Source organism: Elgaria multicarinata, chromosome 5 (assembly GCF_023053635.1).
Source record: "Elgaria multicarinata webbii isolate HBS135686 ecotype San Diego chromosome 5, rElgMul1.1.pri, whole genome shotgun sequence".
In the NCBI taxonomy this organism is placed as follows: domain Eukaryota; kingdom Metazoa; phylum Chordata; class Lepidosauria; order Squamata; family Anguidae; genus Elgaria; species Elgaria multicarinata.
The window spans coordinates 129,692,582-129,720,149 of NC_086175.1; positions in this window are offsets into that span (position 1 = coordinate 129,692,582).

Below are 27,568 nucleotides of genomic sequence, written 5' to 3' on the forward strand. Positions count from 1 at the left end.
TCTCTCTCTCCTAATCTACTGCTCTGCCACATTTTATTTTGCAGCTTCCTCTGTTGCTGTATTCACTGTTCAATCTGCTGTTTCACCCCTTTAGCACATCCCTGTTTTATGCAGATTTTGGGTGCTGTTTTAGCTTTGCATCCATGGTAATGCTTTGTGGTTTTATTCTATTGTGAACCACTTTGGAAAATTGCACATGATCGCCGGCGCCCCCTTCCCTCAGCCCCACTAATGGCTGATCAGTGTCAGCCATCTGTTTGGTGGATGAGATTTTCATGCCCAACAGTATTATTCATTCATTCATTGATTGGACAATCTTTTACAAGTCTACTTGGGTGTAACTCCCCTTGAGCATTTTGGCATTGTCATTCGAAAAGAAGCCATCAGGTTTCAGTACAGAGAAAAAATGGGGAAGAGAGGAATCACGTAGCCTGAAACTAGGAGTGGGCAAACTCACCTGGACACTCGCCCTGCCACCACCATCCACCCTACTCATCATGCTGCGCGAGCTTCTTTTGAGGTTCAGCTCAGCCTGATGAGCACTCAGCAGCCATCCGCTCTCATTCTGGAAATTGCTCATTTCCCCCTGTTGTGTAAATAACAGCCGTAAAGGCCCCATTCACACAACAGTGAAGGCGCGAATGGAGCATTTGTGCCTTTACTCTTGCATAAACAGGGTCTTTACAGCCACCATTTATGCAATGGGGGAAATGCACCATTTCTGGAGCCTCCATTGTGGTGCACAATAAAGAGCTCTGGACAAGGGTGGATGGCTGTTGAGCAATCATAGGGCCTGGGGGACACTCAGAGTGCTGGCCCATGTGTGTGGCATGAGCGCCTGATGGGGGTGAGGGCAGATGCAGGGGAGTCCATCCAACTCTGGTCACCACACCTAAAAAATGATATTTTAGAGATGGGGAAAGTGCAGAAAGGGGCAACTAAAATGATCAAGGGGCTGGAGCATCTCCCCTATGAGGGAAGGTTACAACAGCTGGGATTGTTTAGCTTGGAAAAAAGGAGGCTAAGGGGAGACATGATAGAGGTGGACAAACTTATGCACGGTGTGGAGAAGGTGGATAGGGAGACATTTTTCTCCCTCTCTCAAGACACTAGAACCCAGGGGGATCATCCCATGAATCTGATTGGTGAGAGATTCAGGACAAATAAAAGGAAGTACTTCTTCACACAAGGCATAGTTAAATTATGGAACTTGCTCCCACAAGATGTAGTGATGGCCACCAATTTGAATGGCTTTAAAAGAGGGTTGGATGAATTCCTGGAGGCGGAGGCTATCAATGGCTGCTAGCTGTGTGCCAGTATCCAAGGCAGTAATCCTATATGCACCACTTGCTGGGGAACGTGGGTAGGAGGGTGCTGTTGCACCATGTCCTGCTTTGTTGGTCCCTGGTCAACAGCTGGTTGGCCACTTTGTGAACAGAGTGCTGGACTAGATGGACCCTTGGTCTGATCCAGCAGGGCTCTTCTTGTGTCCTTAACTCCTGAATTCAGTCGGATGCCTACGACATCCCTACCTGAAACCCATTAAGGAAAGGCGGCTCCCATTAAGGAGAGACATTTTTAAGGCTGAAGCATACATTTAAGGAGCCAAGTTTAATTCATTCAGAAGGGAGTTCCACAGCCAAGGGGACACCATCAAGAAGGCCCTGTTCTTCATTCCCACCAACCTAAACCCAGGGATGTATGAGAAATTTGTTTCTGTTTGATTTTGATCAGGATTTACCCACTTTGCCTTTTCTGGATTGAACATGGACTTGGAGGCAATCTACAATCCAAGTCCTTACATTTCAGAGCTTGCAGTGTGGTTCACAGGCTCCAAAAACATGTTCAATATCCTGCGTACGTTTGGATATTGCACAGAAAAAGATGCGTACTTTTGGGGAAATGTGCACAAGTGCTCTTTCATCAACGGGTGACGAATGCGTGCATTTCAAAGAGGTGCACAAACAATGTGTCCATTAGGGAAAATATGCATGAAAATATGCACAGATTTTTCAAATGGGAAAAATAACAAAGCTCACAATCTCAGAACTGAGATATGGAATTCTGAGAAATTCAGCGAACTCATGTTTTTTCTGATTCACACATCCCTAATCCTGCAAAGATCATTGCCTTTCCCCAATAAAGTAGGTAATCTGAATATGTAACACATAATAAATTATACAGAATTCATATTAGTGATTGAATCCAGCTGTCCTTTGTGGTGCAGAATCTGGATTTTCTGGCACTCAGAGTACCTGCAGCCCTGATTACGGGTCACGATTCTACTGCAGTGTGTACGTGTGTGTTCTTTGAAGACCCAAAGCCAAGATTCCTGTTCATTCCAATGATGAACGAACAGGTATATCCGTGCGTGTGCACCACAGTGTCCACTGACACATCACCAAAACAAAGGACAAACGAGGACACCAATTTGCATGACAAATACATATCCACAGGTAGAGAGAGAGAAATAACTACTGTTGATAGAAATACCAGACATCTCACATAGTGGAGAAGCTGACTAAGGGCCTTGCTAGACCAGGGGTTAGCTCGGGCTCACACCCGGGCTTGCCCCTGTGCGTCTAGATGAAGCACAGGGGCTCCTGGGCTCAGGCGGGGGTCAACCCTGCCTGGGCCTGGGGTATCTGGCTACAGTTGTAGCCCGGTATTTCCTGCGGTCTCAGGCTGAGGCCGAGACCGCGAGCGTGTAGCCCATTCCACCGCTTTTCCCGGCTACCACAATTACCGGGAAAAGTGGCGGATGGGGCGCAGCGCTCTGCAGGAGCCAGGGGGAGCCAGGGGGAGCCAGGGGGAGATGGGGGGGAGATCAGAGCCAGGGGGGATGGGAGGGAATTGGAGATCGCGGGCGGGGGGAATAGGAGATCGCGGGCAGGGAGAAACGGAGCCAGGAGGAGATGGGGGATACAGAGCCATGGGGAGAGGGGGGACATCGGAGCCAAAGCAGGGGGACATCGGAGCCAGAGCGGGGGAAATCACGGGAGGAATCACGGCGGAGGGGGAAACGGAGCCAGGAGGAGATGGGGGAAACGGAGCCATGGGGAGAGGGAGGACGTTGGAGCCAAAGTGGGGGGACATCAGAGCCAGGGGGAGAGAGTAACCCTTTTTTTAAAAAAAAACACTTACCTTTATCATTGGTGCGCTCCTGTGCACATGGCGCTTTAAAACTAAAAAAAAAAAATGGCGGACGTGACGGGTCCTTCCTGCAGCCCATTGCGTCTTATGTGTAGACAGGGGTGATGGCCCGCGCTACTTGTAGCACGGGCTCGCCCCTCCTCCTGCACGGATTCCAAGGTAGGTCTAGCAAAGCCCTAAGTAATTGCTCAGTCTGCTGCCCAGGTGCTAATTGTTGATGGCCACCTTCAAGGGCCCTCCCTGCTCTTCCTCCTGATGTTCCTTTGACTTTAAACCAAGCTTGGACTGAACAGTCCATCAAACAGTCCCTGATGGTTGTGTGCTACCTCCAGTATTCAAGGCAGTAAGCCTGTGTGCACCAGTTGCTGGGGAACATGGGTGGAAGGGTGCTGTTGCACCATGTCCTGCTTGTTCATCCCTGGCCGATGGCTGGTTGGCCACTGTGTGAGCAGAGTGCTGGACTAGATGGACCCTTGGTCTGATCCAGCATGGCTCTTCTTATGTTCTTAAACAGAGGACACCTCCAAATATTTATTTATTTATTTATTTATTTATTTATTTATTTATTTATTTATTACATTTTTATACCACCCAATAGCTGACGCTCTCTAGGCAGTTCACAAAAATTAAAACCATGAAGAGCATAGTAAAACAACCAACAATCTAAAAACACAAATACAAAATACAATATAAAAAGCACAACCAGGGTAAAACCACACAGCAGAAATTGATATAGGTTAAAATACGGAATTAAAACAGCAAAGTTTAAATTTAAGTTAAATTAGGTGTTAAAATAATGAGAAAATAAAAAAGGTCTTCAGCTGGCAATGGAAGGAGTACAGTGTAGGTGCCAGGCGAACCTCTCTGGGGAGCTCATTCCACAGCCGGGGTGCCGTAGCAGAGAAGGCCCACCTCCTGGTAGCTACCTGCCCTACTTCCTTTGGCAGGGGCTCACGGAGAAGGACCCCTGTGGATGATTTTAAGGTCCAGGCAGGTACATATGGGAGGAGGTGTTTCTTCAAATAACCTGGCCCCAAGCCATTTACGGCTTTGAATGTACCAGCACTTTGAATTGGGCCTGGACCTGGACTGACAGGTTTGGGCCCAATGGAGCGCTGTCCTCTGTGAAGTAGGACATTTGGCCACCCTATGCACACGGCCAAGTAATATAAGACCATAAGAGAAGCCCTGCTGGATCAGACCAAGAGTGCATCTACTCCAGGATTCTGTTCACACAGCGGCCAACTAGCTGTTGACCAGATGCCTACAGTGGGAAACGTTAGCTTTGTCCTCTGTCCCATTCCAATGCCTCATCTTCTTCCATAAAACAGATTTTATTTTTGGTCCCGTTTCCTTTAAGGGTTTGTTTTAGATGTTCTTGTTGTTTGACCTGGGGGTGGGGTTGTGATGGAGGTGGACTCAGGCCTTCCAGGCTTTCCATAAAGCTGCACTGAAAGCATTGTGGAACAGCAAAGGAAATGTGAGCTCAGTGAAAACAAAACGGGGAAAAAACAGAAAGCTGTATGCAAGCACCTGCCCGGCCTTTCGAAGGACTCCTTCCCCTCCTTTGTAAATGGCCAAACGAAGGACGGAAACAAAAACCCAGAGACACCAAAACAGTAATCAATATATCCACGCTAGCAACGCCAAGATTCTTCCTATAGGAAAACTGTTACCACGCAGTCTCTCTGCTGCATCTTTTTTTAAAAAAAATGAAGAGACTGTTGCAATAGCATTGCAACAACCAGCAACCCGCCTGTCCTATTACACCAGGTTGAGCCATTGCTGGATCCCTTGTGCCGTAGTTTTGTTTTTGAAAAAAAAAAAATCCAACGCCTTCACCTGTTGCACCATTTCTCAAACGGAAAGCCTCAGCTTTTGGTTGCCTCCTTGGTTATGGCTTATTTCACCTGTCCCATGGCTTGGCAGCTGTTTGGGTTTCAATCCACGAGCTGCCCCGTTTCAAATGACATCCTCATCCCCTAGAGTCCGGATCTAATTCTAAAAAAGAAAACGAATAAGGGGAGGGGGTGGATTTTGCCGAAACCTGTGTTTCAAGTTTGCCAGCTTGGAATCTGAACTTGGTGGGGGTGCCGTGATTGCAAAAGAGCCTGAAGAAAGAGTGCGGATGGGTAAGTCGGAAATTCGTAAAACCCTGGAAGGGGTGGGGAGGATGCAGATGTTTGGTTCGAAGATGTTTATGCATGATACCTGGAATGCATAGCTGGAATAAGGACGTTTGTGTCATCTTGCACCTAGCCTACACTGGTGTGTTTTACTGATATCTGGGATGTTTACTTGAGGACTGATCATATCCCTGGACAGAACATAAAGTCTATGCATTTCACTCCTTCAAAAAATATAAATATATTACCCTATAGGGGTTAAAATGTTGGCTGAATGGGTGGGCATAGGGACGGATTTATTTCATTTTAATTTTTCTGCCGCAATCCGTAAACTTGTTAAGCCTGAAATTTTATTTATTTATTTATTTATTTATTTATTTATTTCATTTACATACCGCCCCACAGCTGAAGCTCTCTGGGTGGTTTACAACAGTTTTTTTAAAAAGGGAACATTAAAAAAAAGTATACAAAATTTAAAAAACCATCAGAAACATATAGACAAACAATATAAAAATAACATTATCCATATTAAAGGGAAAGGCAGATTCAGTCCCTTGATAACCACAGGAGCTCGGTAGGCCATGTGTCCCCTTTTACAGAGGACAGTCCTCTATTTGACGGTGAAGGGCTGTCCTGTCTGGGTCCAGTTAAAAGATAAAGAATCGCAAGGAAGGAGAGCATTCAAAGGGCCCATTCATGATTAGACCCAGGGAAGCAAGTTGAACGGGCAGATACACAGGCCACCTGCTCACTGCCCTCCCCACTCTGAAATTGTATTTCTATTTAAATATAATAATGATTTCTAAATTTGCATTTATTTGTATATAGTAGCATATGCGAATTTTATGGCTGTTTAGTCAATGAGGCATAATAATAATAATAATAATAATAATAATAATAATAATAATAATAAATCTGTGTCCTCTTTTTTTGGCGATGCCTGTGGCCACCCTATACAAGACTAAGGGTTGAATTCCCACGCTGCATCTTTTCATAGAATTAGGCAGGGTCAGTTCAACTGCTCAGGCAGACTAGCCGACTCTAGAGGCATTTCTCACGGCAGAAACAGTACACTGGACACGGACTCCGGCTCCCTACCCAAAATCCCCTGCAACATCACGGTGGGTTATTGACTGGACTTTAGCTAAACACAGGGTGTCTTCCTCCTGCCACACCTGCAGTGACAAGAGAAGAAATAAACACCCAGCTCTGCACACAGACCTACACTGAACAGTTACATTTTTCTTGCCTCAATATATATGCACACATTGATAGGTCAATTCTCGTGTTTACAAGGGGAGTTTTCCCAATCCATTCCTTTATTGCTTCTCACAGCCCTGAATTCTAGTTCTCATGGATTCCAGTTTAACTAGGAAGATTTCTAAAATTAATTCCAGAACTGGATCATCCACACCTTTGCCAGTGCATTCGGGTTCCTTCATCACATGTGTATCTCTCCCCCTACCCATGTGCTTATGGTGCAGTGGTGCAGCTACAGCTGGGCCTCAGAACTGACGTCCATGGCTCACCCACCTAGAGAGCGACAGGTGACACAGCACCAGCAAACAGGCCAGGAATCAGCACATGGGACTGTTGGCTGAAGCATCTGTCCTTCCTCCTTATTTTTTAAAAAAACATTTTTTCCTCAGTGTGTGGGCATCTGGGAGTGTACATTTTGTTGTTTATTCGTTCAGTCGCTTCCGACTCTTCGTGACTTCATGGACCAGCCCACGCCAGAGCTTTTATTCTTACTTTAAAGAATATACTGTACTCTCCTACAATAAGATGCTGCTTATTCCCAATAAGCAATACCCCGCGGCTTATTTCATTTGAGCATTAGGCCAGCAGAGGCAAATGCCACATTATTCCTGGTGCTGTGAGTTAAGTGAAATTAACAAGTGAAACCGAAAGCCCTGGAAGTATTTCTCGTCTTTCTTTCTTTTAATCAGGGCTGGCAAACAGTCCTCCTGTTTTGTTTTTGCTCTAATATATCAGGAATGTAGAAGAAGTTGTGAAGCTTGGAGTGGTGGGGGGGCTTTGGAAGAAGAGAAATGTTAGTTATGTGCTTTAAGGTGGATTCCTGCATTGTTCAGGGGGTTGGACTCGATGGCCTTAAAGGCCCCTTCCAACTCTACTATTCTATGATTCTATGACCACTGAAGTAATGCAATGTGGCTGTATAAAAACTGAAGTAATGCAATACAGCTGTATCATGCACTGGTTATTGCACTGGTTATTTCACGGTTGGACTACTGCAACCTTCTTCTCTCTGGCCTTCCTTCTTCTCACATCAGTCCGTTGGTTTCTGTTCACCACTCTGCCGCAAAGATCATCTTCTTGGCTCGCCGCTCCGACCATGTTACTCCGCTTCTGAAATCTCTTCATTGGCTTCCAATTCACTTCAGAATCCAATATAAACTTCTCCTGTTAACCTTCAAAGCTTTTCACGGTCTAGCTCCTTCCTATCTCTCCTCTCTCATCTCACACTATTGCCCCACTCGTGCTCTTCGCTCCTCTGATGCCATCTTTCTCGCCTGCCCAAGGGCCTCTACTTCCCTTGCTCGGCTTCGTCCATTCTCTTCTGCTGCCCCTTACGCCTGGAACGCTCTTCCAGAACATTTGAGAACTACAAGTTCAACCGCAGCTTTTAAAGCTCAACTAAAAACTTTTCTTTTTCCTAAAGCTTTTAACACTTGATGTTGTGCAGACTTCTACTGTTACTTTCTACTGTTAGTTTTACCCTACCCTGTGCCTGCTTACCCTACCCTGTACCTGTTTGCATTCTCTTCCCCTCCTTATTGTTTTACTATGATTTTATTAGATTGTAAGCCTATGCGGCAGGGTCTTGCTATTTACTGTTTTACTCTGTACAGCACCATGTACATTGATGGTGCTATATAAATAAATAATAATAATAATAATATAAAGGCAATACAACAATATGGCTGTATAAAAAACTGAAGTGATGCTATATATATATATATATATATATATATATATATATATATGCCCTTTTAAGATCATTAAGTCCAGGATCTAAAATTACTTAGCTTCACCGCTCTGTGCATTGATTTAACTCTTCACCAAAAACACATTATCTTGAGGTGATCGTATGTTTGAAAGCATAATACAAAAATATGTCTGCACACAAACAACACCCCAGAAAAAAAGAATAGTATTGGTACAGTGGCACATACAATCACACCCCATTGGCTTTTTGCAGCTTTTATCAACGCGTACATATATCAAATAGCTCATGAAAAGAATTAGGTATAAATCACCCCAAGGCTACATTTTTGGCACATTTTATCAATGTGCATAGAATGTGTATGCAGGGGGGAGGCAAATGAATGAAAGAATCTGAAAACTGCAGCAAACTGCCCGTGTTCAGTGGGGCGGTATATAAATGTAATTAAATAAATAAATAAATCATTTTTAAAAAAACAACAACAACAGAACTGTGGAGAATTCTTAATGCTTTAAGAACAAGACCAGGAGATTCGGAACTCCAAAATCTAGGGAGAAATTTGGATGAGAATTTCAGAATCTTCCTTTGCAGTCTGAATATGAGGATGAGAGAAAAGAATGATGCAGTCAATCCCATGCAACTGTCACAAATGTGTGTTCCTTTACTTATATATGGGTTGGATCCAAACTGAGTCATATTTAAAGGATATGCCCTGAAATCATTGGGACTTTGACCTTAGCTAGACCTAAGATTTATCCCGGGATCATTTTGGGGTCATCCCTGTTCATGTAAATGACACACAGGGGATCCCGGGAGCAGGCCGGGATGACCCCAGGATAAACCTTGGGTCTAGCTAAGGCCTTAGTCATGTCTAACTGAAGTCCAATGGATTTCAGTGGGTATACTTTAAGTACAATGATGCATGGATCCATCCCAGTGATATTGAGAGATGTGATCAGCAGCAAAACACAAGCTTATCAAAGTTCTCAACACTCATTCTGTCTTGCGTCCGTGTGACTTTGCGGCCTTTGTTTTTTTCTCTTTGCATGAAAATGTGTACTTTCATGCATATTTTCCTACATGTACACATCAGTCATGTGCATATTGGAAATGTACACATTCTTCTCTCATTAATTTTTCAAATGTACACACACTGTCAAATGTTTTGTTTTGTTTTTTAGTCCACAAATCTCATTCCAAATGGATATTATCTAATCTGTTTTTATGCTTTTTATGGTTTTAAATTTTGTATATTGGTTTTAAAGTTCAGGGTTTTAATCTGTGTAAACCTCCCAGAGAGCTTCAGCTATGGGACGGTATATAAATGTAAATAATAATAATAATAATAATAATAATAATAATAATCTCAGAAATGTAATCCCAGATTGCTTTCCAGTCTGTGTTCAGTCCAGAAAGTATGAACTGGGGAAATCCTGATCAAAAGAGAAATGAAATGAATTTCTTTTTCATTCTTAATGATAATGAGACATTGAAATTGTCAAAAAGATTTATTTGTCTGTAGCACAAAGGCCTTTACAAACCCAACATCATACAAATAACGATCATTTATTTATTTATTTATTTATTTATTTATTTAAGGATTTTTATGCCGCCATTCAGCCAACAAAGGCTCTCACGGCGGCTTACAAAAGTATTTCTTGACAGTCCCTGCCCACAGGCTTACAATCTAAAAGACATGACACAAAAGGAAAGGGGATTGGGAGGGAGGAGGAGGAGGGGGAAAAGGAAAGCAAATTCAGGCACTACAATCTTAGTTGCAAAGTTCAGCAGTTACAGTTGACAGCAGGAGGGAGGGGGCTCTCAGCTGGAGCTGGACCCAGGCACGGTGGAGAGGGGCCTGGCTGCTGCTTCCTCCCTCACTGGTGGCCTCTGCAGTGTCAGTTGGTAGCAGGAGGGAGGGGGCTCTCAGCTGGAGCTGGACCCAGGCACGGTGGAGAGGTGCCTGGCTGCTGCTTCCTCCCTCACTGGTGGCCTCTGCAGAGACAGTAGGTAGCATGAGGGAGGGGGCTCTCAGCTGGAGCTGGACACAGGCACGGTGGAGAGGTGCCTGGCTGCTGCTTCCTCCCTCACTGGTGGCCTCTGCAGAGACAGTAGGTAGCATGAGGGAGGGGGCTCTCAGCTGGAGCTGGACCCAGGCACGGTGGAGAGGTGCCTGGCTGCTGCTTCCTCCCTCACTGGTGGCCTCTGCAGTGACAGTTGACAGCAGGAGGGAGGGGGCTCTCAGCTGAAGCTGGACCCAGGCACGGTGGAGAGGTGCCTGGCTGCTGCTTCCTCCCTCACTGGTGGCCTCTGCAGAGCCAGTTGGTAGCAGGAGGGAGGGGGCTCTCAGCTGGAGCTGGACCCAGGCACGGTGGAGAGGTGCCTGGCTGCTGCTTCCTCCCTCACTGGTGGCCTCTCCAGAGCTCTCAACAATCATGAGATATACTAGGTTATATATCTGAACACAAAAGGGCTAAGCAGGCATTTACCATTTAAATATGACTGTAATGCTAAACACAGATCCTTGGAAATAAGATGTGAAGCAACGTGTTTGGAAAGGTGTTTTTTTTTTAAGTATAATACATGGAATTTAATGCTAACTAAATATATTTAGGATGGAGATGCCAAACACTTTAAAACACAGCGCAAGTATTAGCTTAACTGGTTTATGAGCCAAGATCTAGAGTCATATCAAATACACCTGTTGCCAGAGACCAACCCTTGACTTAAAATGTAGAAAAGGTTCTTCATAACCGGTGTTCATTATCAGGAACTCAACTGCCATGTTGCAGCAAAGAGAGAAAGTTACAAGAAAAATGTCCCTTTCTGTAGAGGTAATTGTCTGTCTGGCTTCCCAGATAGCTGGTCAGCGCCGACTGAACCACTGAGGCCAGATTCTCAGCCATTTGCAATTGTTGCTGATGCATCACTGCAGGGCGGCTTTACGCCAGGTGAGAATTACCCAGCATGTTTTTATGGGTACCTTTTGGGAATAGGGTCATTTGTCAGGAAATGAAAGCCAATGTTGCGCTTATAAAAAATTATATAGAAAATCAATGCAGGTCTTGAGGATTCTTTGGAGCCAAAAGGCCTCTTGCTCTCACTCTCTTTCTCCGCTTCCCTAAGACCAAACAAAGGTTCTACCATGGAATTTATCAACTTTTCCTTATCGTTCAGGAAGCTTCATCTCAAACATTTATATCTTGCTTATCATAATGATCTACATGATGCTACACTTCATTATTATTATTATTATTAATCTCTCTTTTCTCTCTCATGGTGGCTTTTCTAGATGAACATGACGGGCTTTGCTAAGTCATGCCGTCTTTTACTGATTCAGAAATTTCCTGACTGTTGAGTGACTGCTTTCTGGATGTTGGTATGGATGTATTTTGGTAGGCCCAGTTTCTGAAGGTTTCTGTAAAAAAAAATTGTCGCGATGCCGTTGACTGATGGAATAATTGCAGTTTTTTCCTATTGCCATAGTTCTTCAACTTCCATAGCCAGTGGTATATATTTTCCTCTCTTTTCCTCTTCCTTTTCTACAACATTTTTGTCATTAGGTATGTCAATGATGATGGTAATGACGATTTAAATTTATGTATCACTTTCCACTGCAAAAATGCAGTCTTGAAGTGACTTACACGCACAAATACAGAAATCCACAATTAATATAATGGGGAGAGGGGTCCCAAATTCAATACTAACCATAGTGAGCACAATAATATGAATGAAAATAATCACCACAAAAATATAATCTAAAAAAGATACCATATGGAAGATGTTTGATAAAGTATTCCAATATGGTTCAGAAGCTGCAGGTATTCCAGAATTCAGCTAGCTGGCTATTGGGCTGGGTTATTTGCAAAAAGCATATTAAACTAGCACTGGCAGGAATTCCACTGCTTAGCCTGGGTTGATTCTGTGTTCAGATCTCTCCTTCCAGTAGCAAAACCGGGCAAAGAGTGCCGACAGAAATGAAGCCAAACTAGGATCATTGTTTGCAGTTCCATCATAGAAGAAAGGCAGGATAAATAAATCTCGACTGAACCAAGGAATTCCTTCTTGTATCTGTATATTTCAGTCATCTAGGGATAAATGAGAAATCCATTTCAGTTCATTTTTTAACAGGATTTACCCTGTTCACACTTTTCAGACTGAACACAGACTCAGATGCAATCTGCAGTCGAAGCCTGTACATTTCTGAGTTATGTTATTCACAGACCCCAACCCCGCCCCAAGATGCATAGCACAGCATACAGCCCTTTAAAAAATGCACAAGGAAACAAAATGCATACTGTTGAAAAATGCACACAAACACAGTTGAATCAAAGGGAGAAGATTGTATACATTTCAAAGATGGGCACAGTTGATGCGTAGATTTGGAAAATACATATGGGAATAAGGACTGTTTTTCATGTGGAAGGGAAAAAGGAAAGCTCACCACCTGATACAGACTTGAGTCGGAATGAGCTTCAAGATGAAATGTCCACGGTAGAATTTTAGCAAGCTCAAGTTTGCTGATTCGCACATCCCCACAATCGTCTAGGGGAGGTGCTATTTCTTTAAAGTTCTTTTACTGACACATTTCCACTAGAAACAGGGCCCTCTGTGTGGTGGCATCATCCCAACGCAGGTCTCCGAGGCACGATCCGTCAAAGCCTTGAAGGCCTTTAAAATGAATTGAAACCTCCTTTTTCTAGCAGGCATTTGCTGATTCCTGAATTAGCTACTGCTTTGATGCTGAATCCTTTTGTTTTGTTCCTGGCTGCTGCTGCTGCTGCTGCTACTGCTTTATACACAGTAGAATTATGCACAATGTTTGGTTTTATTCTTATTGTTCTTTTGTGGAAATCATGTCTTTATTTTGTAAGCTGCCTCAAGGGCTCTTTGAGCTGAATGGGAGAGTAGCAGGGATTTTAAGTAAAGGAATAAACAACACCTCTGGCTGCAACATCTAACTACCATTACTGTTGCTTGCGTCATTTGAGCAGCTGCAGGGTGGAGTTCACCATATATTATGAATGGGTATACTGGTGCAACGGGGCATGAGACTGGGCCATTCATGTCAAGGCCAGACTGCTGCAACCTGGCACTCTCCAGATGTTTTGGATGACAAGTCCGAACATGGCCTAGCCAACATGATGGGAGATATAGGCCAACATACCTGGAGGACATCAGGTTGTGGAAAACTGGTCTAGATAAATGCATGTCTCATATCAGCAGAATATAAGCAGGAATAGTTTGGAGTCTGGGATGTACTCTGAGGGAAGCTCAGAGGATGGTAACAAGGGAGAGGGCCTTTTCCATGGTGGCCCCTCAGTTGTGGAATGATCTCCCCAACAAGGCTCGCCTGGCGCCAACATTGTTATCTTTTCGGTGCCAGGTCAAGACTTTTCTCTTCTCCCAGGCATTTAACAGCACATGCTGAGTTTTTTTAAGTGACCCCAGAATAGTTGCTTTTAAATGGATATTGTCTGTTTTTGTTTGTATTTTATGCTTTTTATGGTTTTAAATTTTGTATATTCATTTTTAATGTTCACTGTTTTTAACTTTTGTAAACCACCCAGAGAGCTTAGGCTATGGGGTGGTATATAAATGATGATGATGATGTACAATAGACAGCGAGGCTCAGATAAGGTCTACGACCTGGATCTGAGGAAGTCTCTTCCCGTCCCTAGTTCCCAAATCAGCCCATGCCTCTCCAGAGCTATTTTTCTCTCTGATATTCAGAGAGACATTCTCCTGCTTGAGTATTTAAATCACACTTTCAAGCCAGAAGTACACCTGACAAGGTGAGCACATGTTTGATGACATGAATTTGGGGGCAGGGTGGACATGGGAAAGGGAGAATGGGTGAGCAATATTAGAAAAACAAAACTGTTTGCCAGGCCCTGATTTGAAAGAGAGAGAAAATAACAACTCTGAACATGTGCAGTTTTGCATCGTAAACTCACTGAAACCATAACACCATCATGGTTCCAGGAACAACACAGAGTTTGCTTCTGCTGCCCTGATGCCATCATTACCTGCCATGCTAAGTGGTCATTTGGGGTGCTCCTGGCTTGGTAGGCCCTAGACCTTTGCCTAAGAGCCAACCCTATCTGTACCACTGCTTACACACCTGTGTGAAGTGCTCTGAAATAGAACAACTTAGGCCAAGGACATTCAGCCGAGTAGAGATCAGAAAATGGGTCCACCTGCTGCTAGCCTCACACTCTGACCACTGTGATGCACTGTCTTTCTTGGGGGACCAAGAAAGACATTCTGGTGGTGGTGGTGGGAAATAGTAAAGCAGTATATGGAAGGCTAATTGGGTTACACTCACAAAAATTCTTCCCCACAAGCCTACCTTCTAGCCAATGGAGGCCGGTGGCTCCAATGTCAGTAAGACAGTGAATCCACTCCAGGTTTCAGTAAGAACCAGTCGGAACTCTAAACGAGCTTTGCACCTGAGATCGCTCTTTTAGATTTATGACTGGTTCTGACTGAAACCTGGAGTGGATTCACTGCACCAGCAGCAGCCTCCACTGCCCCTACCACAGTCTTACATGTCTTAGAGATGGAGGAACTAGAGATACCTGAGCTAACCAAAAATCTTCAGACTTCACTTCGAAGCTCAAATCAGCTCACTTCCATTGTTTCCATTGTTTTCCCTGTTTGAACAGGGAAAGTGTACATTTCAAATGGGACAAGAGCACATTTCTGTACCTATTTTCAAAATAGTACACTTCCCCCCCCATTGATTAAAGTGTGAAAATGCTTTATTTTATTCTATTTAAAAAGTGCATGTCAAAGTGTGCACTTTCCCCCCAAAAGGCACATTTTTCAAACATGATTGCAAGTTTGGAAATATGCAAACATTTTGCAAAAAAAATAAATAAAAATGCACTCCTATTCATGGTTGTGTTTGGAGTTGTGAACAGGACATGTTCGGATGATTTGTGAACGGAAACAAAATTCTCGTGCCTCACTAGCATTAGAATTATCCACCAACAGGAACTTACCATTTAGCACACAACAGAAGTGACCCACTCTGCCCCATGAAATACAATTCCTTGAATTTCTCCTGAGTTATCAAAACAGTTAAACTGATTTACATTTGGAGCAAAATCGGTCCCAGATTCCTTTATGCTTGTTTTTGCTTCTCACGATAACTATAAGGCGACTCCATCAAAACTAGCCCATATTTCAACCAGGGTTCCAGCAAGGATGTAATTTCAGCTTCTACAGGACAAAACTAGAGCTTATAATTATTGCTATCACTTTTATAATTTTACAGTAAACAAAGCTGTAACAAACTGTGTCAAAACAATCATTTTTAAGTACCCCCCTATGACAAATCCCAAATCTCATAATCTAATTGTTACGCAGCCTAGCTTAAAAGAGCAGCTCAAATATTAGCTTACAGGAGTGATAGCAATTAGCACTTCAGATTTTTAAGCTATCTGGGCAAAATTGCAGCTCTCGCTTCTTGGCATTTTGCAATATTATTAATTCTTCCCACCCTGTTGGTCCTTTCCTCTTGAGAAATCTGTTGATGCCGTCCTGCAGACGGACATGGAAGGGGGAAGAGAATGAACACCATTTTCCTGTGTCATCTCTTGTCTAGACGAAGGTGAGACCTGGTCTTTACTGGCATTTCATTCTGTTACATTTCCCCACTGTCCGTTCAAAATGTCTCCTCTGAGTTCATCCTTCTTTCCTGTCAATTTGCTTGTGTCACGCCTCTTGTTGTGTCTGTGGTTTCAGCAAAATGCCCAATGCCACTTTCAAGCCACTAAATAAGAATTACGCAGCTTGAGAATCAAATGTTAGTTTTACCCTACCCTGTGCCTGTTTGGTGCATTCTCTTCCCCTCCTTATTGTTTTATTATGATTTTATTAGAATGTAAGCCTATGCGGCAGGGTCTTGCTATTTACTGTTTTACTCTGTACAGCACCATGTACACTGATGGTGCTATATAAAATAATAATAATAATAATAATAATAATAATAATAATAATAATAATAATAATAATAATAATAATGTGTTGCCTGGTGCCCCCAAGAACAAAGGCTGTCACCCTACGAAAGAAATCCTTAGGGCCAAACTAGGTGTTTGCTTGATATGTAGCATGCAGCCAGGGATGTGTACATCAGCAAAAGTTGAGCTGAGATTCTCCAAATTCCATCTCCAAGTTATTTCCGACTTATGTCCACATCAGATTGTGAGCTTTGATTTTTTTATCCCCCTTTCTGCACGAAAATGCATGCACGTTTTTCTGCAACTCGTCAATTGTGTGCATTTTTGAAATGTATGCCTTTTTCTCCCATTGACCAAAACATGTTTGTGCACCTTTCCCAAAACTATATGGATCATTTCAGGTGCATTTTTTTTCAATTGTAAGCATTGTCCCAAAGCTTTGTTTGTAATTGTTGTTCTGTGAATTGCATCGCAAGTTTGGAAACATACGAATTTTGACCAGAGATTGCATTCACTTCCAATCTGCTCAAAAACAAACTGAAATGAATTTCTCATTCATCCCTTCATGCAGCTAAATACCATGTTCAATTAATTACAGGCAGGGAGGGTGTCAGGTCTCGTGAAGTCACATCAAAGTAACCTATGGGCTTGGTTATTGTGAATGCAGCAGCGTGTTGATAAATGCTACCCAATCACTCTCAGTGGAAGCAGGAGTGTCAAATCAACACAGGAAAACTCCATCCCTGGGTTGTTTGTGGTGGACATGAATCAGAAACTCTGGCTTGCCTCACCCCTGATAAGCCAGAAAAAATAACCCAACCACAAACTTGCAACATTCACAGCAACTGCTTATACACACCCTTATACACACCCAGATGACATTTACGATCATCAGAGGAGGTCTTGCACATCATTCCAGGACAAACAGAGTGTTGTCATGAAGAACCATGATGGTGGGCCTTTTCCATAGGCACCCACCTTCTGGAAAACCCTCCCTCGTGCGGTTCACAAGGTGGACAATGTAACATCTTTCAAACGCCTCCTGAAAATACATCTTTTTAGACAAGCTTTCCCTGGAGTATAACTTTTTCTGGTTTTATATGGTATTTTTAAAGTTTTAAAGTTTTACATTTACCTTTGAATATTGTGCTTTTAATTGTGAACTGCCTAGGGAGCCTTGGTCGTTGGGCAGTATAAATATGTAATAAAGAAATAAAATAAATAAACAGGGTATAAAGGAGGTGTGGACAACACTGTGGTGTGGTGGTTACAGCCTTGGCCCTGAGAGAGCTGGGTTCTAGTCTCTACTCGACCATGAAACTCATTGGGTGACTTTGGGCCAGTCAGTGACTCTCAGCCTTGTAAATTTGGAAGCTAAATTTAACCGTTAATAGTAATACCAGAGATGTTCCCCAAAACCCTCACTCAGGTCTTCCACCACTCCTGAAAGTGGAAGCATAATTTCATGCAGCATAATTTAACCCTTTTAGCACCAAATTATCAAGCCTAACTTACCCTCAGAGGGTTGTTGTGAGAATAAAATAAAGAGGAGGAAGACTATGTAAAGACGCCTAGATTTCCTTGCAAGAGCAAAAAGGACAGGATATAATTGTAAATAATAATAATAACAACAACCATGTGACTGAATTTGCCACTAAAATTCAGATGCACACAACCAGGGGTGAGGAGCAGCAATTTCCCTTAACAACAAAACACATGTGTAAGAGGCACTTGCTCGAAGCATTCTTGGAAGTATCAGTAAATTTGATTTTGCTTTAAAACAAGCCTGTGATCCCTGTGTGCCATGTTTTAAAGGGTCATTGGTAGTCCATCCCTCTCTGAACTGCTTCCACCACTGCACTGAATTTTGGTAGGAGATTCAATGACAGAGAATGGGCCCCAGTGGGTTTAGGGAGAAAATGGGTCCAGTTTTTCAGAGGAGGCCCACTCCTGTTTAAAAAAGAAATAATGAAAAAGTAGCGTTCTTGTGATGTGCGAACCAGGCCAATGTGAGAAGGAGCCTTGAAGTAGCTCGCTAATATGAATTCCACTTTAGAAGCTATATTTGACCAGCCGCTTGTCGACTTCAGCTGTATTGTAATATACACGCAGCTGCCTCTTCGAACAGAGAACAATAAAACTTTGCATTTCTGTAACCCTCTCTCCTAAAGCACTTTACAGTCATTAGTGAATTTACGGTTCATAGTGCCTCTGTGTAGAAGGTCTTACCAGTAACTATGAAAGAATAAGTACAGGTAGCAGCTGAATATTCTGTATTATTAAGAGGCAAAATGGTATACTAATGACAATTACAACAACGTTCACCGATACAAATATGTTTTCCCCAACAAATTGCATCCTAAGGATTTTAATTTAAAAACAAATATGGCAGCAACTTTTAGAGGCCTTTCTGTTTTTCGTTTTTCTTGTTCTTGGTTATTTTATGTATTTGTTCATTTACTTTTATGTTGTTGTTGTTGTTGTTGTTGTTGTTGTTATTATTATTATTACATTTATACCCCACCTTTCCCCCTACTTTCAAGGAACTCCACTTCTTCTCCATTTTATTTTCACAACAGCCCTGTGAGGTAGGTTTGTCTAAGAGTCAATGATTGGCACAATGTAATCCAATGAGCTATACAGATGAGTGGGGATTAGAATCCGGAACTCTGAAGTCCCAGTCCAACCACTACACCACACAGGAGATGACTCCTAAGTCTTCCCCTGTTACTTGTAAGCACCTGAGAAGGGACCTGCTGGAATCAACCAATGGCCTATCTGATCCAGGATCCAGGCAGAACCAGTTAGAACTCTAAAGGAGCTATCCAAAGTACTGAACCCCAAAGCGCTGTAGGTTGGGGTGCTCCTTTAAAGCGCTGTAGGTTGGCCTCCTTTAAAGAGCCTAATGTGGGTTTCATGCCTTATTTTTGATGACGTTCTGACTGGTTTGTAACAAAACCCAGAGCAGATTCATTGCCCTCGCTGACATCAGAGCACCAGCCGCCACTCATCCTGATTCCTGCAGAGGTCAACTAGATGCCTCTTAGAAGCCCACAAGCAGGACATAAAGGAAATAGCCTTCCCCTCATCATTGTCCCACAGCAACTGCTATTCAGTGATACGCTGTCCCCTGAATATGGAAGTTTCATAAAGCCATCATAGTGATGAAGATAGGTGTAATGGTCAAGTTCCCCACTCCACGCACAGTAGAGATGGTAAGGTCTATTGCTTCACTTGCTTCAAATTGTGGTAAACCAGCCCTGACACATTTGGGGGGGGGGGCTGGATCTCTGCCCCCAACTCCTTCCCTGATGGAACCATTGATATGGATACAAAAGCAGTATACTTCTGAACATTTGCTTGTGATATGGATTCAAAGTAATCCATACCTAGGTTGGACTCGATGGCCTTGTAGGCCCCTTCCAACTCTGCTATTCTAGGATTATTCTATTCTGTTCTATTCTATTCTATCATTTTTAGCCGTTGTTCAAGCTCTTTTCCATGAATTTGTCCGGACCCCTTTGAAAGCCATCCGGGTCAGCAGTCATGCTGACAGAGGATGCCATAAACCCATTCCTTCTCCTGACAGATACAAATTCCTCATTAATCAGGAGTGGCAAACAAAGGGATGTCCGTTACCAGGAAAGGTGGCCGTTTGGGGGGCTTGCTGGATTTCCACGGTGTCCCCTGACTCCACTCAGCCTGCAGGTGCACAGGGTTTCCCCGAAATCTCCAACCTTTTTCCGACTTTTTTTTTTTAAAAAAAAATAATAATTGTGTAAATAGATTTATGCAAGTTGCAGCTATAATTTGTGCAAATTTCTATTGACACATTTTTTAAATAAAATCTCCGTGAACTGGCCTGTCTTGCTGCAGACCACATCAATGGAGCTTGCGGGAAATGAGCCAAAGTCCACAGAGGTGAGCTGATGAAAGCAGAGGGTGCTGTGCAGGTAGGGCTGCTGTGGACCCATTGGCCTCCATTCAGAGACTGATGTGGCTTCCATGTTTGACACCGTATTTCATACCATTATCTTCTGAAGGATGGTTTCGTTCAGATCAGGTTCCAGTGGCCTGTTGTGCATTGCCAAAAGAGAGGGCTCATCTACACCAAGCAGGATATTCCACTATGAAAGGTATGAAAGCGCTATATAAAAGGCAGGAGCCACACTACTGTTTTATAGCAGTATTGAAGTGCACTGCAGGATCTTCACTATTGCTTTATAGAGGTGCTGAAGTGCACTGCCAATGGTTGAGGCCCAGGACACATCTACACCAAGCAGGATATAGCACAATGAAAGCAGTATGAAAGCTGTATGTGGTCTGTGTCAATGGGCCCCAACAGTTGTCAGTGCACTTCAATACCACTATAAAGCAGTAGTGTGGCTCCTGCCTTTTATACACCATTTTCATACCGCTTCATAGTGGAATATCCTGCTTGGGCCTTAGCTAGACCTAAGGATTATCCCAGACAAATGGAGAGGTCATTCTTGCCTGCTCCCAGGATCCCCTGTGTGTCATTTGGATGCACAGGGACGATCCCAGGATGATCCCAGGATATAGGCCTGGTCTAGCCATGGCCTTGGTGTAGATGAGCCCAGAGAGAAAGAGAGAATATGCTTTAATGAAAGTGGGCCATGATTTGCATAATATTTGCATAAATTGTTTTTTGTTTATAGATGAAAATTTAGAAATGATGGCTATATTTCAAATAGAAATGCAATATATGTCACCATGACTACCTGATCTGTGCATCTGCTCTGTCGATTGTCCAGGCGCTATCTGTTGATGGGGAACTTTGGGGTCTCCGCTAGTCTCCCTTCTGATGGATCTCTATCAAGACCTGAGATCTGCTGGAGAAGCCCTTCTCCGTGACCCACTAATGCAAGATATACACTATAGTGGGACACGGGAGAGGGCTTTCTCTTTTGTGGCACCCCAGCTGTGGTATGCCCTCCCCTTGGAAGCTCGACTGGTGCCAGCAGTGTCTTCATTTCAGCGCCAGGTTAAGACGTGGCTTTTTAACAAAGCCTTCGGGAGCTAAATCCACCAGCAAGCACACTGTCTTGTTTTAATTGGCATTTACTGTTTTAAAATTTCATATTGGTTTTAACGCATTCATGGTTTTATTTGTTTTAGAATGGTATATTTGTTGTTCTATTTTATATGCATGGTTTTATCTGTACGCCGCCCTGAGATCCTTGCGATATAGGGCGGGATATAAATGTTTTAATAAATAAATAAAATAAATAAACTTGGATTGGACTCTGGACAGTCTTTCAAATAAAGGACACCTTGAAATAGAGTCCTCTATAAAGTAGGACACATGGCCAACCTAGATGACAAGCACCAATTTACGGACAAAACTGCCATAAAACAAGAACTGTCCAACTTCTCCGCACCCTCACTCAAAAAAGTGCATTGCTGAAACAACCAAATATATTAGTTTTACCAATTTTGTGAGCAGTAATTTATCTATTAAGCCTCGTGTGGCACAGAGCGGTAAAGCAGCAGTTTCTGCAGCTGAAACTCTCCCCACGGCCTGAGTTCGATCCCAGCGGAAGCTGGTTTCAGGCAGCCGGCTTAGGTCGACTCAGCCTTCCATCCTCCCGAGATCGGTAAAATGAGTACCCAGTTAGCTGGGGGAAAGGTAATAACGGCAGGGGAAGGCAACGGCAAACCACCCCGCTATAAGGCCTGCCAAGAAAACGTCAGCGAAAGCTGGCGTCCCTCCAAGAGTCAGTAATGACTCAGTGCTTGCACGAGAGGTTTCTTTCCTTTCCTTTCAATTTATCTATTACCAAACTATTAAGCACCAGTGTGTTGAATAACCCAGTCTATGTATAAGTCATGGAAACCAGAAAAGAGGCCAATACTGGTGTGTGCTCCACATTGTAGCCACTTCATCATATATCGTAACCATTGAAAAAAGAACAGAGGAAACTCATGTGCAGAAATATATTCTTGTATTTTTTTATTATTATTTTTAAACCGTCTGCATCTCCTTTCATGCTGAAAAGACTTTAATTACCTAAGGCTCTAATAAAATACAACTAACCTATAGTATATCGGCTATCAACTTTTGCGTGATCGTAAATAGGACATTAGCCAATTGATTAAGCTGCTGTGAGCTTATGGAATGTTCATAAACATTCTCACTTCTCTGAGAAAACAGTTTGGATCCAATTAGTAAAATACCTTTTCCTTATTAGCATGCTAAGGCCATATGGTTGTAGATCATACCCACAGGAATTATTCTTACCTTTCTTAGGCAATTCTTTCTTGAATAACCAGACAAGTGGAATTTCTGGAAGTAAGTTTAAAAAAAAAACAGAAACCATCCCGCTGTTATTCACACAGTTGGAACGTGTAAGCTACTTTCTCATTCTCACCCTTGTCCAATCTGTGCAAGCAACATGTTTCTGCGGTGTTGCACCACCTTATCCGTGTGTGTGTGTGTGTGTGTGTGTGTGTGTGTGTGTATTTTCCTTTTAGGCGCATGCAGCCTCCTCCCTCTCCAAGCTCTTCCTGTGGTAGTTAAAAAGCAACAGCGACAACAACACTGCGATACATCTACAGAGTTAAATTATACATAATTCAGGAGGAGGGAGAAAAATGGCAAGGGAGAATAGAGACCCCATACACTTAATAGGGCCTTCCATCTAATTGCCTAGACATAATTGTCTGCCTCATATTACCCATAAGAGGGCACGGTCCTTGACAGAATTATAAAACTTGGGATGTCAGCTGTGGAGCTCAGCTGCTGTTTGCAAATGTGCTTTAACTGTGCTTTGGATTTTTACTGTGCTTACCGTATGTAGCTTTATTTTATGGGCAATGTATTGTAAGCATATTCTGCAAGACCAAGGGTAGGGAAAAAACAAACTATAGCTTTACAAGCATCTGCTCCGAAACCTGCAATCCATAGATGAAGAAGAAATCCAGCTGATTTTGCAATCTAAGGCCAGGGGCGCAGAAGCATGGAGGGCAACCAGGATGATCAGGGGTCTGGAAACAAAGCCCTATGAAGAGAGACTGAAAGAACTGGGCCTGTTTAGCCTGGAGAAGAGAAGATGGAGGGGAGACATGAAAGCACTCTTCAAGGACTTGGAAGGTTGACGCACAGAGGAGGGCCAGGATCTCTTCTCGATCCTCCCAGAGTGCAGGACACGGAATAACGGGCTCAAGTTAAAGGAAGGCAGATTCCAGCTGGACATCAGGAAAAACCTCCTGACTGTTAGAGCAGTACGACAATGGAATCAGTTCCCTAGGGAGGTTGTGGGCTCTCCCACACTAGAGGCCTTCAAGAGGCAGCTGGACAACCATCTGTCAGGGATGCTTTAGGGTGGATTCCTGCATTGAGCAGTTGGTTGGACTTGATGGCCTTTTAGACCCCTTCCAACTCTACTATTCTATGATTCTATGAACAACTGAATTGGAGGACATAAAGGTCCAGGAGAGAGGCTCCTTGCCTGTTCTGGATGGGGTTGCACTCCCTCTGAAAGATCAGGTTCATATTTTGGGGGTACTCTAAGATCCGTCTCTGTCGCTGGAGGCTCAAGTGGCCGCCGCATCTTGGAGTGCCTTTTACCAGCTTCAGCTGGTTCGCCAACTACGGCCTCTCCTGGACAGGGATAGCTTGACCACGGTGGTACAGGCATTGGTAACCTCAAGACTGGATTACTGCAATGCGCTCTACATGGGGCTGCCCTTGAAGCTGCTCCGGAAGCTTGAGCTAGTGCAGAACGCTGCAGCTCGGCTGTTGTCTGGAGCTGCCCCTTTCCAGCATGTAACTCCTCTGCCGAGAGGAATGCACTGGCTGCCTATTCACTACTGGGCGAGGTGTAAGGTTCTTGTACTTGTGTACAAAGCCCTAAACAAATTGGGACCAGGATACCTGAGAGAGCGCCTTCTCCCCTACCAACCTGCCCGGTCACTGAGGTAATCCGAGGGCCTGCTCCTGGTGGTTCATCATAGATCCATCCTCCGATTGGAATCCACCAGGGGAAGAGCCTTCAGTGTGGTGGCCCCCCTCCTGTGGAATTCCCTGCCTCGGGAGGTCAGGCAGGCGCCAACTTTGTATTCCTTTCGGCACCTCCTGAAAACGTCATTGTTCGAGGAAGCCTTTCCTTAATGACCAGCCATGGTTCACTTCACTCTACGTTTTGCGTCTTTTAAAATCTATTTTAAAGTGTTTTATTCTGTTTGTATTTTCATTTTATCTTGTACACCACTCTGAAATTTTCAATGGGGAGCGGTATATAAATATTGTAAATAAAAAAAATCAGAAGAACCTTGCTGGATCAAGATTCAGCTTGTCTAGTATGCTTTTTACACCAGCAATTCTGGGAAGTTCACAAGCAGAGTATAAAGGCAATTGACTAACCCAATGCCCCTCCCCCAATCAGAAGCAAACGTTCAGAAGTATACTGCTTTTGTATGTGATCATTTCACTTGATAGACCTAGCCTCTAGGAGAGAGACCACTAAGGGTCACACTGGGTGGCACCAGAGGGTCCCATATGGACACTCGTGGGCACATAGGGCATAATCACTGCAACCCACCATGGTTTATTTTGAATATTCTGTGCCTGGGCCAGTTCATGTCTCGGTCCAATTAAAAGTGCTTGTATTAACATTCAAAGCCTTAAACAGCTTGGGGCCAGGTAATTTGAAGGATCAGCTCCTCCAGTATGTACCTGCCCAGACCTTAAGGTCATCCTCAGGGGTCCTTCTCCGCGAGCCCCTGCCAAAGGAAGTGAGGCAGGTGGCTGCCAGGAGGAGGGCCTTCTCTGCTGTGGCACCCTAGCTGTGGAATGAGCTTCCTAGAGTGGTTCACCTGGTGCCTATGTTGTACTCCTTCTAATGCCAAGTGAAGGTCTTTTTATTTTCCCAGAATTTTAGCATTTTGCCATCCTACTCTTTTAGCTCTGCTGTTGTAAATCTGTATTTTAAATCTCTGCATTGCTGCTCTGGTTGTACTTTTATATTGTAGTTTTATATTGTGGTTTTAAGCTTCCATATTTTATATTTTATGCTGTGCCTTTTGGTTTTAATTTTTGTGAACTGCCCAGAGAGCTTTGGCTAACGGGTGGTATAGAAATGAAATGAAATGAAATAAATATTCAAGTGCCAGTGGGGGTGGGCAGGGTGTCATAGTTTGCTGTGTCATCTGAACCTGGGTAGTAGGGGTTGTTAGATGGGGAAACAACCCTCAAATAACCCTACAACGTATCATGGGTTATTTGAGGGTTGTCTCCCCCTTCAATTTTTATTTATTTATTACATTTTTATACCCCCCCCCCAATAGCCGAAGCTCTCTGGGCAGTTCACAAAAATTAAAACCAAAAGGTACAACATAAAATATAAAATTAACCCTAACCCTAACCCTAAAATTAAAAGCATAAAAAGCATAATCAAACAACCAACAGTCTAAAAACACGAATACAAAATACAATATAAAAAGCACAACCAGGATAAAACCACACAGCAGAACTTGATATAGGTCAAAATAGAGAATTAAAACAGCAAAATTTAAATTTAAGTTAAATTAGGTGTTAAAATACTGAGCTGGCAACAGAAGGAGTACAAAATGCTGGTATCATTTGCTGGCTTGAGACGTGTTCTGGGGAACGCTGCCACACCAAGAAACATTATTGTCATTGCACCTAGAGATAGTGTATACCCGTGCAAGGGTGGGAGTTCAAGGGACTTTTTTCTTCCAACGGGGCCCTGGCACAAGTTGCACCCTACCCAACAGGTGCCGAAACCGGAGGCGGGGCGGGGGGGAATCAAAAATCAAAAATGGCAGAGAAGTTCATTTTGGCCTTTTGGTGCTTTCTGGGAGCTCTAGAGGCTATTGTGTTTGGAAAAAAATTAAAATTTGGGGGAGACTTGCTGTATTTTGCAGGTAGTGGGTCTGTGGTGAGCCACATCTGGTTCACCCCTGCACCAATGAAATGTAATTTATATTATGCCTAGTGCCATATAGAATGCCGACATATATATAGCTTCATCCCATGTACTTGTTTCCCTCGAATTATCCCCTACAGCGCTAGCTGGCATCATTGTTGTTGTTGCTAGCTAAATCACACCCCGGTGGCAGCGCTCCTAAGATCCTTTGCACACCAGGAAAATGGTTTGGGGGGGGATTTAAAACAAAATCATAACAAATCAACGGATGACCCAATCCAATTCGAATTTGGTATGCTTAAAGCTCTCCTTAATATCTATTACTGTGCCAATTTTGATGTCTTTAGCTTTAAAACTTACGCAGATGTAAGCATTTGTTTCATTTGAAGCTTAATAAGTATCAAATCCTGCTCCAGCGCCCCCAGTGGCCGCTCGGAGAACAACAAATGATTCGCTCCAAAAGTAGTACCAAAATAGGTTGGGTCTTTTGCCTTTGAAGCGCAATTAAAGCAAGATGCGTGGGAGGACTTCACAGTCAAAGCAGATTATAAACTGGAAAACTTCAGAGTACTTCACAATAAAAGCAGATTATAAGATGGAAAACTTCAGAGTCCTTTGCAAGCGATTCGCAGTGATTGCACAGTATAATGCTGGTGTGATAAAGCTCATAGTGCAGTAAACTGTGTGAATTGTGCAACCAACAGATACCAATAGAATAAAAGTTACGGGTGTTGAAAGATAATATGTGCGTGCTGCTTCACTTCTTAAGGAGCTCTTCTCAGCTCGACATCCACCTGGTGTGGTACCACTTGCTAAGGGCATCTATGCTAATCACCTGGTGACACCTCTGCCATTCAGCTTGAGCAGTGCGACACCTTTGACCACAACAGATGTTGCTGCTTTCCACCCATGATGAATGAAAGAATTCCACAATCTGTAGGCTATTTCCCCACACACACACACACACTCGCCCATCACTACCCATCAATGTCCATTCTTTTCTGGGAGCAAATGTCAGCATGCCAAACCCAAGCCAGCATCAGGACCATTAAGTGGTTTTCTGAACAACAGCTTCAAGATGTGAACTCCCACTGCCCTACGAGGGAAGGTCTTGAAGACTGATTCATTCGTCTTTCTAAATACCTTCCGCTGTCACAGATGTAGCATCCTGACAACATCCTACAACTAGAAGCATCTAATTATATCCCGTATGTTTACCTATCTTGCTGCTACACTACACCGCTGATTGCTGGTGTGACAATTCGGTAACAAATACAATGATTTTTTTTGTAATACAACACACACACCTCCTCACTTCTAGGAAAATAGAGTCCAACTCTGCCAGCAGCCCATCACAACACCCACAGTAATTTGCTGTGAACTGAAGTGGGAGATCTTTCCAAGCAAAATAGTTTTCCCATTAAATTGACTATTGTCCAATCT